Source organism: Zonotrichia leucophrys, chromosome 13 (assembly GCF_028769735.1).
Source record: "Zonotrichia leucophrys gambelii isolate GWCS_2022_RI chromosome 13, RI_Zleu_2.0, whole genome shotgun sequence".
NCBI classification, from domain to species: Eukaryota; Metazoa; Chordata; class Aves; order Passeriformes; family Passerellidae; genus Zonotrichia; species Zonotrichia leucophrys.
This window is the reverse complement of record NC_088183.1, coordinates 2,061,275-2,078,809: the sequence shown is the minus strand read 5'-3', so window position 1 is coordinate 2,078,809 and position 17,535 is coordinate 2,061,275. Positions and strand designations below refer to the sequence as shown.

Here is a 17,535-nt window from a genome sequence, read left to right as displayed (position 1 = left end):
TCAGTTTTTTCCTTTCTGTGGGTTTTTTTTTTTTTCCTCATCTGACATGCTGGAGAGGTTGTGTAAGTAACTCATGAAGTTGAAATCACCCAGGGAGAACCTGGGCTCCCATCAGGTTTGAGATCACAGGGGGAAGCAGCATTTATTCCTGGCAAAGGATGCTCTGCCTGACAGAAATAACCGTGCAATGTGGGTCAGTGTGACATGACTGGCAGCTCTAGCAAGGAACAACCCAAAAAATGGCTCAAGTCAGCTCTGAGGTGTTCTGTGCAAGTGCCAGGAAAGAGGAACAGGGGAAAGCAGAGAATGATGCAGAGCAGAGAGATGAGAGATGCTGTGGGGAGAGGGGACCTGGCTGGGCCATGGAGCAGGGGGGGACTGCCCACAGTGACAGGCTGGGGACACTCAGGATCTGCAGGAACATTCAGGATTTGCAGGAACACTCAGGGTTTGCAGCCACATTCAGGATTTGCAGGAAAACACAAGATCTGCAGTCATCCACAGGATTTGCAGGAACACACAAAATTTGCAGCCACACTCAGGATTTGCAGCACACACAAGATCTACAGCCACATTCAGGATTTTCAGCACACACAACATCTGTAGCCACATTCAGGATTTGCAGCCACACTCAGGATTTGCAGCACACCCAAGATCTACAGCCACACACAACTTTTGCAGACATACACAAGATCTGCAGCCACATTCAGGGTTTGCAGCACACACAAGATCTGCAGCCACATTCAGGATTTGCAGTCACACTCAGGAATTGCAGCACACACAACATTTGCAGACATACACAAGATCTGCAGCCACATTCAGGATTTTCAGGAACACTCAGGATCTGCAGCCACATTCAGAATTTGCAGCACACACAAGATCTGCAGCCACATTCAGGAATTGCAGTCACACTCAGGAATTGCAGCACACACAAGATCTGCAGCCACACACAAGTCTCTGAGGGGAAGACACAGTGGGTGGATTTTTGAGAAGGGCCAGGATTAATCTGCCAACCCCTGCAGCTGTAAATAGAGAGGTGTCTGATAGAGCTGTTCGTGGGGAGGGTGGGCAGAGGATTTCATCCCCAGGGATGTCATCAAAGGTCCTGGTGTTGCTGGAGGTCTCTCCCCCTCCAGTGGGGAGCACGTGTGCATCAGTGTGTGGAAGGAATTCAGAGTGAGCTGGGCAGGCACTGCCAGAGCTGTGATGAAAATGATTTCTTGCATTCTCAGGAGGGATTTCCTGCTCACCTCAGCCTCACCTGGTTCCTCCAGTCCTGCTCCTGCTCCTGCTCCATCCAGACAGTGCCTGCAGCCCTTGGGCAGCTCATCTGGGAGCAGCTGAGCTCCATCAAATCCTTGATTTTAGATTTTCTGCTCATTTCTGCCTTTTCTCCTTCCCCTGCTGGAATTCTTCTCCCGGTTGAAACATCACAGCTCAAGGGCTGAATTTTCCCCACCAGCAACCTGTAGAGGAGGGGGATTTATGCCCATGGTGTTCAGGCATCTCCAGGGGGTGTGTGTGGCCTGCACTGAGTCAGCTTTGAAAAGGAGGACGGGATATTTTAAATAGCTTGCTCTAAAATTGATTCCAATCTGTCTCTTTGTGGCAGCAGGCTGAAATAATAACGTTTGCAGGCAGGTGAGGAAAGCTGCCTGATGTGGAATCGGAGTGTGGTCAGGACTGACACGGATTTTGGGGCAGTTCCAAGGGGGAGACACGTGTGACAGTAAATCCTCTGGCATTTCCTCAGAGCCTGGGGAAAGATTGCAAGAGGGGACATCTCAGGAATAATAAAGCCTCAGAAAGCTTGTTTCTGCTGCCATGCTAATATTGTGATCATTGATACTGAAGAGGTTTTTGTGAGATGGAGTTTGTCTATTTGGCCTGTTCAATGCCCATTAGCACAGTATGCTGAAAGTATATATATCAATAAAATATATATACTATATGTGTATATATATAGTATATATATGTATATATACTATATATATGTGTACTATATATATAGTATAAATATATATACTATAAAAATATATATAAGTAAAATTAATGATATTTTTGGAGTTGATTAAAGTTTAAATAATATCTTTTTTTTTGCAAAATTATTGTAAAACTCAGAACTATGTGAGTCTCAAAGCTACTTGAATGGAGTTTGTTTATTTGGCCTGCTCAATACCCATTAGCACAGTATGCTGAAAGTATATATATAAGTAAAATATATACTATATATATATCATATATATAGTATAAATAAATATACTATTTATATACTATAAAATATATAAGTAAAATTAATGATATTTTTGAGTTTATTAAAGTTTAAATAATATCTTTTTTTTGCAAAATTATTGTAAAACTTGGAATTTTGTGAGTCTCCAAGCTATTTGATGTGGATGCCATTATTTGGTAATGGATGTGGAATTAAAGATATGCTGTAAGGCAGATTAAGCAGAACTGCAAAATATGACAGAAAAAAAATTCCTCCATATGAGATGGTTCTGTTTAATTTAAATAACTGTGATTTATGTTGATTTTTCAGTACAGTTCAGCAAAACATCATTATAATTCACACAATTAATTTCCTGACAGCATTATTTTTGTCTACAAATCTTCATTCAAAAATTCAGTCCAAATTGTCCTATCACTATATATTCCTATATATAGTGAGAACTATATCAGTTCCCCCTTGTCCTATCCCTATATTTTCAGTGAAAAATCCCTCTCTGGCTTCCTGGAAGGCTGTGGCAAAGGGCTCCTCAGGACTCTGGAGCAGGGAGATGCAGCTGGGAATGTCTCAATACCCTGAGCAGCGAGCCCAAAAATTGGAAAATATCCCCCCAAAAAAATGCTGCAAACCATCCCAGCAGCTTCCTGGTGCTGCTGTGCCCCCAAACAGGAGGGACACCCTGGCCACACTCTGCACTTAGAGGTGGCAGCATCCCTGGCACGAGCAGGAGGATGCCCAGCAGGAATGATCCATTTTGGCAGCTTGCCATGGAGCCTGTGGCCTCTCCTGCTTTCACCCCAAAAATGATTCCAAAATCTCTGCTGGTAAATGGAGAGGCACCCGATTGCCATGGCTGATTGTCTTTTTCTGAGTGGTTTTGTTTCTGCACTGGTGGTTTTCCAGTCTAAGCAGAATAAGAATGCAAAGAGGAAATTACTGTCAAACAGACCTTTCTAAATTGCTGTCAGTGAGTGGCAGGAGATGAGCCAAAGAGATCCTGTTCTTGTCAGCCTCACTGGAGTAGCGTGCTGTCCTCATTCATGGAGAGCCCTTGTCTTTTTTAGCTGTGTGTAGGATGAAGCAAATAGTAAGTGATGTAAATGATTGATTTGCTTTGCTGCAAATGATTGAAATGCGGAGAAGTGGCAGGAAAAAGGAGTGTGTGCAGAGCTTGGAATGGATGAATAATGAATGGGGAGACAGTTTGCTGTGAGTTGTGGCTCCTGCTTTTTGGCTGAGGCTGCCAGGGCTCCCTCACATGGTGACACACAAGGGGAGATGAGCATGGACACGAGGGCTGTGCCCAGGCAGGGCTGGGGACACGTGTGTCCTGCTGGGACCTCTGTGGGACACTGTGCTGCACCCCTGCACAGACCCTGCTGGGACACAGCTTGCACCATGGGCAGGAGGCTGTGCTGAGCAAAGATGACTTCATGCAGTTTCAGTCTGGATTTTCTCCCATGTCACGTTTTTGGTGTTATTTCCCTGTGCTGATGGGCTCCCTTTCCTTTTCTCCCATAACCTGGGACCTGCCCTTGCTGCACCCCTGCAAAGACCCTGCTGGCACACAGCCTGCTCTGAACACCAAGGCTGTGTGAGCAAAGGGCGACTTTGTGAAGTTTCAATCTGGATTTTCTCCCACACCACCTTTTTGGTGCTTTTTTCCCTCTGCTGATGGGCTCCCTTTCCTTTTCTCTCTCCCTCCAAATGCTGCTCTCACCTCTCCAATTCTTGCTCAGTCCAATACAAGAAGCAAAGCCATGCTGGGTGCTCAGGGTGGTGAATGATGGCAGCTCTGGGCCTCCCATCCAACACAGGACCACAATCAGGGCTGGGCTCTCATGGCTGAAGAGCACTGGCCCAGATTCAATGCCCTAATTGTGTCTCTGTCTGATATTTGCTGTTGGCAGATGCTGCTGGGAGCTGGGGGTCTTCCCACAGAGCACAGGCTTGCAAATGAGGCAGGATTTAGGTCAGCTGAACCTGGGCCAAATGGTGTTGGAATTATTAATTGGTGCAGCCCATCCCTTTGGGCTGCCTGACAGCGTGGCAGCTGCTTCCTGGGAGGGATGGGAGAAAAGGAACTTCTTGGCCACCAGATTTTCTCTGTCTGGGTGGAAAAACAGCCTCTGTCCTTCCTAGGGGACCCAAATTTGGAGTGGTGAGCCAAGAGGTGTGATGGACACAAAGAGAATTAGGTGAGAGATGTATCAGCAGCCATCTCTCCTCATTGCCAGGTGACAATCTCAGAGGCTTTCCTGCCCTCAACTTTTTCACTGGAAACTTTTCAGAAAAACAGCCCTTAGGGGTTTTCTCACACTTTAATTTGGGGAGTGTAAGATGATTTTTGGAGGTGGGATCATCATCATGTCTAATTTGCAGGTGGTTCTCATCTCTTGCTGTTCACCTGACCCTGTTCCCACAGGGATGGCTTTTGTACACTTTTGTGCATCCACATTTCACCTTTCTGGGCTGGAAGCAGTTAAATTGCCATGCTTCTGAGGAGAAAAATACATGCCTGAGGTCTGTAAACCTCATTGGAAAAAGTTGGGTTTAATTTTAGCACAATGTGCTGAAGGCAGGTCCTGAGGTTATGGTCCAGGATTTCCAGGGATTAAATAAAGTAGGGCACAAATTCTCTGGGTCATGGAAGGTCAGCTGCTGCTGTGCACTTGTTTCACAGCCCTCTGGGCTCTGCTCCCATGGGAGCTGGTGCTGGAGCTGTGGGAACGTGGGACATTGCATCACCACCAGTGGGACAGAAACTCGTTTCCCCAAAAGGGCTGGGAAGAGTGAAAAAAAATTATTTTCATTGAAATGAAAGTGAATGAGTGGAGGGAGAGTTTGGGAAGGACATCCATTGTGGTGTTGGCTTCTGGCTGGAGCTGCTGTATCCAACCTGTGTGCTGAGAGGGCTGAGCAGCTTCAAGACTCATAGAACAGTTTGGGTTGGCAGTTCATCTGGGACATTTTCAACTTAACCAGGTTGCTCAAAGCCCTGTCCAAGTTGGCCCTGAACATGTTCAGGGATGGGGCACCAGCAGTTTTGAATTCTGCAGCTCCTGCCATGCCTGAGCCCCCTTTCCATGGGGAAATTCCTGCTGATGTCCACCCTGAGCCTGCAGGAATTTCCCCATGGAAAGGGGGCTCAGGCACTGGAGCTGCCCAGAGAGGTTTGGATCCCTATCCCTGGAGGTGGCACTCAGTGCTCTGGGCTGGGACAAGGTGGGGATCACAGCTTGGATTTGGAGGACTTTTCCAACCTGGCCTTTATCCAGTGGTTTCCAAGCAGAGCTTTCAGCCCAAACACAGATGAGGTCTGGTTTGAGGTCGGCAGCAGAGCCATGATGAGGAATGACACCCAACAGGAGTGATCCCCATGTTCCAGAGCAGGAGCATCCTTAAATTCTCTGTGTCCTGCTGAGGTTTTCTTCATTATGGAATTTACAGAGCTCACTGCTCTGCAGCTGTTGAAATTCCACCAGAAAAGCAGATGGGATCCTGGGGCAGGGATCCCAAACCCTCAGGTGCTGAGGAACTCACACAGGTCCCTGGCTCAGCTGGGCCACCACAGGGGTCTCTGCTGCTCCTTGTCACAGCTCTGTACAATGGTTCCCCCTCTGCAGGGTGGCTGCATTGCTGCTCAGGAGCTGCAGATGTGCAGCAGGGTGGCTGCATTGCTGCTGCATCCCTGCCAGGGTGGGATGTGCTGGAAGGAGCTCCCCAGACATGAAACAAATGGAGGCAGCATTAGGACAGAGCAGGAAGGGAGCTGGACAGGCCAGCTGGAGTGTGTGAAGGCAAATGGACTGGCTGGGAGGGAAGGGAGGCCTGGAAGGTGGCTGCCTTTGTCTAGACAGTGTCTGTAATGATTTTTTCATTACTTATTTTATTTTTATAACTGCTTTCTCTGGACAGTCCATTGCAGCGTGGTCCACTGCAGTCCAGTGAGCCTCAGGCTGTCACTCCTGTCTGCATCATCATTTCTTGTTCTTCTGCTGCCTTTTACACTTGCAGAGAGCACAATTCAGTGCTTCTCACGAGGGGGAAAAAAATAAAAATCCCATTTTGGAGCTGTGCTGTTTCTTGACGCCCCCCAGTCAGCAAAACCTCTCCAGGACTGTCCAAAGCCTTGCTGTGCTCTTGTCTGGGATGGATTTCAGCTCCACAAGAGAGCATTCCTCATAATTGAATCACTTTAATGCTTAATTAGAAAAATTCTGTGTTTCCTTGGGGAAGAGTGAAGCACACAGTAAGTGAGGGCAGGCAAGGCTCCTTCAGCCCAGCACAGCATCCCTGGGGGAGTGCAGGGCTCTCCAGAAGTGCAGCTTGGTACTCGCCTTCTTTTGCCCTTTCTTCTCCCAGGACAGGAAGCTGGGGGGGAGCTTGTGCTGAATTTGGGTTTCTGTGAGGTACTGGCTGGAAAAAATGCTGAATTCTTCTTCTGCACAGCCCTGGCAGCCTGGGGAAATCAAGGAAAGGAGGTGGTGGTGAGGTGAGGGTCAGGCTGGGTTCCCAGGGAACAGGGACAGAGGAGAGGGAATGGCTCAGGCTGAGCCAGGGCAGTCAGGGTGGGCACAGCAGGAACTTCCCCATGGAAAGGGGGCTCAGGGCAGGCTCAGGGTGGGCACAGCAGAAATTTCCCCATGGAAAGGGGGCTCAGGCACTGGAACTGCCCAGGGAGGGTTGGATCCCCATCCCTGGAGGTGGCACTTGGTGCTCTGGGCTGGGGACAAGGTGGGTATTGGGTACAGCTGGGACTCGATGGCCTTGGATGTCTTTTCCCACTTCTGTGATCCTGTGATTTTTATGATTTATGATTCTGAATCCCCAACTGTAATTTGTGGGCATTTCCTTCTGACTGCCAGTGACTTTCTCCACAAACCACCTTCACCCTGGCTGCTTCCAGCCCAGCTCAGACCCATCCCACCTCTGTGAAAGTCCTTGTTCCAGGAGCACCTGCCCATAGGGACCTTCTCCAGAGCTCATTCTTGCAGCTTTCCTGTTGCTGGCAGTGCTTTCCATGGGGGACAGGGCACAGGGGCACAGCTCCTGCCACTGAGTGTTGATGGTGCGGCAAACATTGGATTCAGAGGGGAAAATAAAGGTGGAAATCTTGTTTCCTGCCCCAGCTGCTTCTGTGGCCATTTCCAGGAGTTTCCCTGCTCTTCCAAGTGAATTCCCACTCCATAGTGAATTTCATTTGGAGTGAGCAGAAATGAAACTGCTTGAGATGAGGATGGACAAGGATTGCTTTCCATGGATGTGATCAGAATCTGGCTCATTTGATGAGTGTTTAAAACCTGGTTTATTCTGTGGGGGCTAAACCCCACAAAAAGGTGCTGGAGGTTCAGTGCTCACAGGAATTGTGGGGCACCAATGGCTTTTCTTGGCATAAAAGGAACTGCATGCGAGGGAAATTGTTAATTATCACAGCACACATTTTTATGGTTAACGATTTGGGTTGTTCTGAGAGGCAATAGGAACTGACTGTGGGTGTGTGGGTGGAGAACAGATCCTTAGGAAATGCTATAATTTGTATTCCTGCTTCTGCTTGGCTGGGTCTGTCAGGGATCCGCTCTGCTCTGTGCCTTGTGCTGTGCTGGGGCTTGGAAAACAAGAAATTCCAGGGGCTCCTCACCTGGTCACAGCCTTGGGAAGGCTGAGCCAGAGCAGAGACCAGAGTTCCAGAATAAAGCAGGGATTTATTCAAAGGATCTCCTCCATGGATGCACCTTGGGCAGCACCAGAGCCCAGCCAGGGCTGCACCCAAGATGAACCAAAATGGCCCCAAAATGCACGGCCGGGCACGGGCTCTGTCCCTGGGATCAGTTCTGCTCCATTTGCACCTTGCAGTTCATTGTCCCATTCCAGCTTTAGCCCAGGCAGTCCCATCCTTGTTTTTCTCTCTCCAGCCCATGGTGTTTGTGCTCCTGGGCTGAGATTGGGATCATTTGTCCTTGGTGCCCAGCTGGAGCAGGAATTGTTTTGTCTCCCTGCTCTGTGCACAGAGCTCAGCATCCCCTGATGTGAACCCAGACCCACACACTAAAGCAGCACAGAATCTGAAAATATAAAAGCTCAAACCTGAGGCCTGATGGGGACTGGGATTGGGGAGAGTTTTGCCCACTGATAGAGCTGGGAGCTGTGTCTGAGTGGCTCCTGTGGGTGATGTGCAGTGTCAGATCTCAGCTATGAGATGCATCCCCCTCTCCAGGCAGCTCTGCAGGGCTCTGGGCATTTTTTCCACCTGCTTTCAGTGTTTGGGAAGATGCTCTGCACCTTTTCTTCCATCCTGCACCCTCCTGTGCCTCAGAGCTGCCTTCAGCTCCTCCTGCCACAAATCCCTGCAGTGCCCCAAGCACATCCCACCTGTGACAGCCGTCCTTGACCCCTTTTGCTGCTAAATAACAGCAAAATGAGACACGTGAGGCTCCTCCCTGCTGTCCCTGGTGTTTACAGAACCCACTAAGGCTGAAAGAGCTCAAGAACACCATGGAAATGTCCTCTGTGGGCTGGGTGTCACCACTGCTATGGGCACTGCAGCCTTTGGAGGGACATCAACAAAAGAGGGGAAAAAAAGAGCTTTTCTGCCCAATTCCTTCACATTTATTTGTAGGAACAGCTGTACAAGCATTAAGCAGTTGCCAGGGTGGGATTCTGCAGCCCCAGGAGAGGGAAGGAAAAAGCCTTGGCGAGGGTGAAACCTCCACCCCAGCTCCATGTTGGGTTGCTACTGTTGAAATGTGACTAATGCTAAAAATAATCGCGGTGTTGCTATAGAAACTTGCAGGGTTGCTACGTGTGAACCTGGAGAGGATCGTACCCTCCTCAGAACATTGTTTTTCCCTTCCCCTCAGCCCTGCTCACCCCAGGCAGGCCCAGCACGGCCCTGCTGGGCTCTCACAGATTTTTTGGGAGGATGGGATGGGATGTGGCTGATGAGGCAGAACCCAGAGATCTGACGTGTTTTGTGTTTTTTAACGTGGCTGTTGGACTTGAGCTTCCTTCTTCTGAAGTGGTTGAAAATAGGATCTGTGCTTAGGTCGAGCAGGTCTGGATAAAGAAGGAATCAGCCCAGATGCATGAATTGGCCTTAAACTGAAAACCCAACAAACAACATTGGCTTTTCTTGAAGTTGTTTCCATTTTCATAACCATATTTTACCTACCCCTATCTGTGCACTTCTATTCCTTCCAGCTCCTTCTGACATGGATTTTTGGGTCCATGTGTGCATCCCAGCTCCTGCTCTTTCCTTAGGCCTGGTGAGGAGCAGGTTCTCCTCCCGCTCCTCCTCTTCCTCACCCCTCTGCCAGGTTTCCCCTGCTTTCCATCTGTAGTGAAGGAAAAGGATGTGTGGTGAACTTCCTTCAGGTCTGGAGATGAAAATTGCTTTTGTGTTCATTAACTTTATAACAGTGCCCCAACCTGCCTTGCCCACCTTCCTGTCCCTCCCAGCTTTGCCAGCTCCTGTGCAGGAAGCTGAGCTTTTCCAAGCTTTTAAGGGAAGAAAAAACCAAACCAACAAAAAAAAAAGCCAAACCAGGGGATCAGTTAATGTTTTTCCAGGCTGGAATGACAAATGCTGGAAATATGCTCTCAGTTTGGAAAAGGGGCTGAGATGAGCCTTCAGAGCAGGCCCTGAGGGACAGGATGGCTCCTGCACAAATTATCCTCCAAGGCAGAGGGAAATTTCCCCTCAGTGCTGCCATGGCTTTATCTCAGCTTCACTTAGGTTGGGATTTTGGGGAAGAGCAATGACCTCTTGTCTCTGCTCCAGATTTACAGCTTGTCCCAAACATGAGGTGGAGCTGAGTCCTTGGGGTCAAATTCACTGTCAAACTCACTGTCATGCCAGTGTCTCACTGCAGTGAATGGGAATGGTGTAGAGGAAAGCAGAAAAAGAAGAATTTTTTTTTTCTTCCCAGAAGAAAAAAAGAAAATCTTCTTTTAAAATCCTTTTCAAGTTGGTTGCTTTGAAAACCTCTTTCTTGCCCTGGGAATTTTAGAACGATTTTAGGATTTTTTTTAACCTCACACCTGAGGGTTTGCATCCCTCTAGCATTGATGCCAGCCCAGTCCTTGGGGGGATTCACAGCACCAGAGGGGCTGGAGACCTTTCAGTGCTACCTCTGCTGAAAAGCAGATGTTCCTTGGTGACATCCATTTCTCCACAAACCAGGCTTTTGGGACTGGTTCACACTGGAAAAAGCATTTCAGCCTTGCCTTTCTGATGCTGGAGAGGCAAAAAGGACCTGCTCTCTGCCAGGCTAGCAAGGGCTGCTTTTTCTGCATTATTTTCCATCTCTTCCACCAGTACCCAGACTTGAGAGGGTGCCAGAGAAGGGTTAAGAATAGAAAGACAGATGAGGCAAGCTTCTGGGAACTTCCCCTTCCACTGAGGCACAGGAACATGTGTTATTCCCTGCCCCTTTGGCAAACAGCATGACTCTCCCCACCTACACACATTTGCCAGCTGGTCTCCTCTCTCTCTCTCTGTCTGTCTTGCAGCATCTCAGGCTGGTGGAACCTGCCCTGCAGGATCCACCAAATCCTTCTCCTGGCTGGCTGCCACCTCCTTCCCCACCTTTCTGTAGGGCAGAGAGGGTCTTCCCTCCTCTGAAAGATCCCCCATGGCACAGGGACAGGTTGTGTCCCGTCCCATCCCTGTGTCGATCACCCAAACCCCCCTTTTGTTTCAATCTTGGCAGCCCAGCCCAGCCCAGCCTGCAATCAGGGGAGTTTTGGACCATCAAATAGCCGGGTTAAATATCAAGCTGTGATTTGGCTTGTCCAAACATTGTTGGGGCTGGATGGGCTCTTGTTTGGGATGTGGCTGATGAGGCAGAACCCAGAGATCTAACGTGTTTTGTGGTTTTTAATGTGGCTGTTGGACTTGAGCTTCCTTCTTCTGAAGTGATTGAAAAGAGGATCTGTGCTTAGGTCGAGCAGGTCTGGATAAATGAATCCGCCCTGACCATATGAATTGGCCTTAAACTGAATTTCTTGAGAAATCTCAACAAAAAAAGCCCAACAAACAACATTGGCTTTTCTAGAAGTTGTTTCCATTTTCATAACCATGTGCAATTTGTGATGTCAAGCTCCTGACAGGCACTGTCCTTGGGGAACTCCAGTCTGGCTCAAAGCAGGAGCTAAATCCCAAGGAATTTGTTCCCAAGATTTATGGCCAGTGCTACGGATGCCAAGGATTTCATTGCAGGAGCATCCAACACTTCTGTGCCTTGCTTTTTGAGGATGCACAGTAATTAATTTTTGAGGATGCCAACAGAAGTTAATTAGGGACTGAAGAGGCAAGGATGTCTCTGATCTCCATTCCTTGGCTGAAGTTGTGATACTGAGGCCCAATTTGGTCTTTTAACCTGGACATTTTGATCTGGGTGGAATATTGGGAACTGGAGCTGTAACTTGAGCTCTCCCTGTTCCTCCTGTGGATTTCTGGAGGAAATCCAAAAGGTACAGAGCTGGACTTCCTTCAAAGGACTCTGGAGCAGAGTGTCCTAAAAGTGGGATGGAAAACTCCATGAGAACCAGCTCTCCTGTGCTATCCCAATGTTTGGGATATTGCCATCCCGTGTAAATATAAATAAGCCCTTCCAGAAATCTTGATTCGAGCTCAATTCCAAAAGTGGCCCCAGGCCAATGTTTCTTTGGGACAAATCCTCCTAAAACCCTCCCAGCTTTAGGACTCAGCAGCTCCCAGAGCATCAATCCTGGGCTCTGATGTGCAGGTGATGAGTTTGGCAAGGGGACATTGCTGCTGTGGCACCCAGCAGCGTTCCCAAGGGAGGAAGGAGTGTTTTGATCACCAGGAGATCAAAACTTGGTGCCCTTTGCCTCTTTCATGTGGGTAATTTATGTGCTCTCCCTGCCTCCATTTCCATTGGTAGCTTGGATGTACTCACACACTGCTTCTATCATGCCTCATCAGCCTCCTTTAATTAGGTGCTAAGATCATCAGGGGAAGAACATTTAGCACATAAGGCAGCTCCAGTACATTTAATGAATAATAACAAATGCGCTTTCTTAATTAATTTTTTTTCCCTTCTCTTACAAAATAACGTGTTGGTGGCTTAATCAGCAACCTGCCTCATGCTCTGCCCCAGAGATGGGGGTCCTGAGGGGGCTTAGACCCTGCAGTTTGTGTTGCAGGCTTGAGAGGGATTCTCTGGTAGGATGGGAATGCTCCTGTGGGGTAACTCCACTTCTCTGTGGGCATGAGGACAATCAGAATGAATTGGGTTGGGTTGGGAGGAACCTGAAATAAATCTCATTCCGACTCATTGCCATGGGACACCTTCCACTGGACCAGGCTGCTCAGAGCCCTGTTCAGCCTGGCCTTGGACACATCCAGGGATGGGAACAGCTTTGGGCATTCTGTGCCAGGAGCTCCCTCACAGCAATGAATTTCTTCCTAATACCCAATCTGTACCCACTCCCTGTCAGTGTGAAGCCATTCCCCTTGTTCTGACACTCCAGTTTCTCTGTAAAAAGTCTCTCTGTCCTTCTTGTAGGTTCCCTTCAGCTCCCATCCCTTGTGGATCACAGTTAGGTCGCCCCTAAGCTTCTCTTCTCCAGGCTGAACATTGGGAATTCTTTTAGCTTTTCCTCACAGAAGAAGTGTTCCCTCCCTGCAACCACCTTGGTGGGATCCAACAGCTCCATGTCCCTCCTGTGCTGGGGAAAAGGGGATTTCTTCTCACATGGAAACTCAATAGTTTTCCACTGGGCTTGTGCATTGCACAATTTTGTCTCAAATCACAACAGTTTGTGCTCTGAGGAGCTGGGATTTGCAATGGCCCAGCGTTGAAATGGAGTCTGTGACTGGCTGTGTTTTATCTATTAATTTTTTGGCCTTTTGCAGCTGCCTCAAGGTGCAGTGTGCTGCTTGTGCCACCCCAATATTGATCTAGGGACACCCCAAACCCACTGTAGGCAGCTTGCTGTGACAGTCACAAGGGATATCCAGGCTGGGATATCCCAGCTGGGTTTCTTCTGTCTCCTGGCACTGGGCTGTTCATTTTGCTTGGGCTGCCCTATTTCCTCTTGTCTCAGTTATTATCCAGAAATAAAAAAAAAAAGGAGCTCAGGAATGCTCAGCTTCTCTTGCAGAACTCTCTGAGATCCGTGGAAGAAAGCTGTCATATCTTAGGAAGTAGTCACATTAAAGTGGTAATTCTTGGTGTTTAAACAGGATCTGATGACAGATGGGATTAAATGCAAAGCAGCTTGTTATGAGGTTTTAATAACTGTGACAGACCTGGGGAAAGTGGTGTGGGGGGTGTGAGTGATCCAGGGAAGGCAGAAGCACATGATGCAGCATGACAGCTGATGGCATTGCCCGGGAGGGAGGAAGGGATTGTGCTGCAAGAAATTCGTGTGAGTGTTTTGGGAAGAAGGGAAGAGGAAGGGAAAAAAAATAACCCAAACAGAGGAAAACTCCCCGTTCCCACTGTTGTGCCATGTAGCAGAGCTGCTCGTGACAGCACAGAAATGAGTGCCAGGTAATGTGGCCACTAAATATAGGGGGGGAAATATGTCAGTGTTAGTGTCAGGCTGGGAATGAAGGGAAAAACAGACTCTGCTTCCTGTCAGAGCTGGGGACTGCAGAATGTGCAGGCTGTAAAGCAAAGGGGACGTTCTCTCCTCGCTTGTGCCCACTCTGTCTTGCAGTGTGTCCCTGGGGCTGAGCACAGGGTGTTCCTGGGCTCTCTGTGCAGCAGTGCTGGGGCTGTGCCCTTGCACAGACTCTGCTGTGCACCAGAGAGGGATGGGGAGGATGCACCTGCCTGGTTCTGCTCAGGGAGAGCCTCCTGGGGTGGAGGTGTTGCTTTGCTGGCTTGGAGGGATCCCCTGAGCTCTGTGGGGTCTGATCAGAGAGAGAGACAAACCACAGCACCCTTCACAGAATCCCAGAATAATTCAGGCTGGAAAAGCCCTCCCAGACCAATGAGTCCAAGCTGTGCCCCATCCCCACCTTGTCCCAGCCCAGAGCACCGAGTGCCACCTCCAGGGATGGGAATCCAACCCTCCCTGGGCAGCTCCAGTGCCTGAGCCCCCTTTCCATGGGGAAATTCCTGCTGAGCCTGCCCTGAGCCCCCTTTCCATGGGCAAATTCCTGCTGTGCCCACCCTGAGCCTGCCCTGAGCCCCCTTTCCATGGGGAAATTCCTGCTGATGTCCAACCTGATCCTGCCCTGGCCCAGCCTGAGGCCATTTCCTCTTTTCCTGTCAAACTAAATCTCGTGGTGAGGATCTCAGTGTCATCAGCAACCCTTGGCTGGATCCAGTACCATTAATAACCATGGAAAAACTCAATAGTTTTCCACTGGGCTTGTGCATGTAACTCTTTTGTCTCAAATCACAACAGTTTGTGCTCTGAGGAGCTGGGATTTGCAGTGGCCCAGCGTTGAAATTGAGTCTGTCACTGGCTGTGTTTTATCTATTAATTTTTTTTGCAGCTGCCTCAAGGTGCAGCCTGCAATGCTGATCTAGGGACACCCCAAACCCACCTGAGGCCCTTTGCAGGTTCCACAGGTTCCTCCTGTGACACAGAGCAGGAAACATCTGCCAATGCTTTCAATTCCGAGCTTCACCCAAGCATCAGCTCCCATTCTGATGCCTCCATCCCCTCTGTGGGTGATCCAGGATGGGCCCCGTGGTGCCCAGGAGCTGCTCCCCTGTGCCAAGAGCAGGGGTGGCTCCTCAGCTGGGCCCCATTTCCATTCTGCTGCTTCAGGAGAGGGGCTGGAGCTGAAATGGAGACCTGGAGCTGCCCAATTTTAGCAATCCTGAGAGCTTCAATGACTGAGCACAGCAGGAAGTGAGTTGGCTCCAAGCCTCAGAGGCTGTGGGGATCTGTCCTTACAGATAGGCTCCCTCTCTGGATATATCCCTGGGTATATATATATGTATATGTATATATATATATATATATATTTTATATGCATATATCCTTGCATCTCTTTTTAGGTCATTGGAGATACTTCCTAGTCTATGGCAATTCCTAAAAAGAAGTTTTGCAGCCTTCAGCCTGCTGTTCAGGAGCAGATGATGTTCTGATGATCATTCCCTTTCCCAGGCAGCTTCCTTTCATCTTCTGGGTTTCTTTCATGGGGAATTTTCCCCCTCTCATGCTGCATTCTGCTGAAGGCAGCTACATGGAACTGGAGGCTCAGTTGATCTTTTTGCTCGTTTCCACCCACAGAAGTCTGTCTTTTTTAACATCCTAAATACCTTGGTAACAAGATCATGGGTCTTGATTTGAAATCACTCTTTAAAAGATCTTTTTTTCTCCCCCTTTCCTTTCCCAGATCTGAGCACCATCACAGGGATGAGGACATTCACCCTTCCACAAAAGACTGAGAGGGTTTCAGGCCCCAGCTTCCCTTTGGGCCCTTTCCTAACAGGGAATTTAATCCAGGTTTCTTCTTCTTCCGCTGAGAAAAACTCTGGTAATTCAAAGCATTGGAGTGGAGGAGAAAATCTAGCTTTTTCTGTCTCTCAAAGCACAGGGACACCAGTGGCAAGCCTGGCATGGCCTTCATGGAACGTTGAAATCACAGAACCATGGAATGGTTTGGGTTGGAAGGGACCTTAAAGATGCTCCAGTGCCAGCCCTGCCCAGGGGGGTTTGCACAGATCCATGGCTGGGCAGGTTCATCCACTCTGGGCTCTGCTGGGGCCACCTGGGAACACCTGGTGTGTCCCAAATTCCACCTTTTAACCCCAAATCTGCCCCACAGGCAGAGCTTTTCCCCCGTGTGTCCCAAATTCCACCTTTGAGCCCCAAACCTGCCCCAGAGCTTTGCCTCTGCTGTGTCCCAAATTCCACCTTTCAACCCCAAACCTCCCAAACGGGCAGAGCTTTGCCCCTGGTGTGCCCCAAATTCCACTTTTCAGCCCCAAACCTCCCTGAGAGGCAGAGTTTTGCCCCTGCAGTCAGACTGGGGCCAGCACACCCTCGGTCCTTTGCTTTGTGCCACTCCTGACCATCCTCCAGTCTCCACAGCAACGCTTTCTGAAGGCCTGGCAGGGGATTAGGGATGAATATGTGAGAAAAGGGTGTTCTCCTGCTGGATGAAGGGCTCTCTTATTAGAAAGCAAGTCAAAATGACACAGAGAATGGTCTGCAAGCTGCTCTCTGGATGGAGGTCTGGATTTTTAGGGTTTCATGTTTAGGTTTAGGATTTTCAGACTGCAAGCAGAGGGTCTGAAGTTGTGTCAGCTTTGCCTGGCAGGGGATGGGATGAGGTGAGCTTTAAGGTCCCTTCCAACCTAAATTATTCTGATTGTATGAATGTACAGATGTTTGTAGTGCTGAAATCTGAACACCACTGCTCCAGGTCCTTGATGGATGGTGATATTGTGAGCTGCCTGATGCAATTGCAGAGTCTCAAGCAAATCTTGCCAAGTGCTTTGTACAGATGTGTGAAGTGAAGCAGGAATTGTTGTGAATAATCCTTGTAAAGTGACACTGGGAAGGGAAGGTGGGGTCAGCAGTTATGGGGCTGCACAGCCCCTCAGCCATCCTGTGCAGGGGTGACTCAGGGAGATCAGAACATCACACTGAGATTTGCTTTGGTGCAGACACTGGCAATGGCCTGAGGTCACCCAGCTCAGCCCTCCCTGCCCTGTAAACCCCTCTGGCTCATGAGCACAGTCAGATGTGACTCAGGCCCCAGGGTGATCCCTATCTGTGCCTGCTGCCCCCCAGGTCACCCTGTGCTCTTGGAAATTGTCAGCGAATTCTGCCCTAATGAGCACAAAGTCCTTCTGCATGAGGGTGTGGGGGGAACATTTCTGGCTTTTCCAGATTCTTCCTTCTGTGTCCCAGCAGCTGGGAGCTCTCTGAGCCTCAGTGTTTAATCACTGTGCTGTCAGAGCAAGCAAGGCCTGCTCTGCTGCCCAGAGATCCAAATGGGATCCCAGACCCAGCCAGCTCTGTAAATCAGAGCTTCCTTCTCACCCTGCAGAATGCATTTGGGATTGATGTGATGTTCTTGCATCCCACATGCATGGATTGACCTCTAACAGCCTCCAGGGAAAGATGGAAATTCACTGACTTCAGTCCTGCTTTTCATTTTTCATCCAAAATCCAAAATTACCAAACCCAAAGGTAATCCCAGGGACAGAGCAGACCTGGGGTTAATCCTGGGGAATAGGAGCAGGATGGGGGCTCCAGCTGGTTTTAGGCTCTGTCCTCAGGAGCTGTGAGGCTTTGGCAGTGCCAACTTTGGCCTTTCTGCCTGTGTTCAGTTGGCATCCTCATCTCCCAAAGACTTTAGG

The 17,535-nt window shown here is 49.0% G+C and overlaps 1 protein-coding gene across 1 annotated transcript in view; it reads left to right on the top strand.

Annotated features, from left to right (window-relative positions):
• NEURL1B (neuralized E3 ubiquitin protein ligase 1B) overlaps nucleotides 1-17,535 on the top strand; it is a 121,897-nt gene that overhangs the window by 49,497 nt on the left and 54,865 nt on the right. The gene's annotated exons all lie outside the window — the stretch shown is intronic.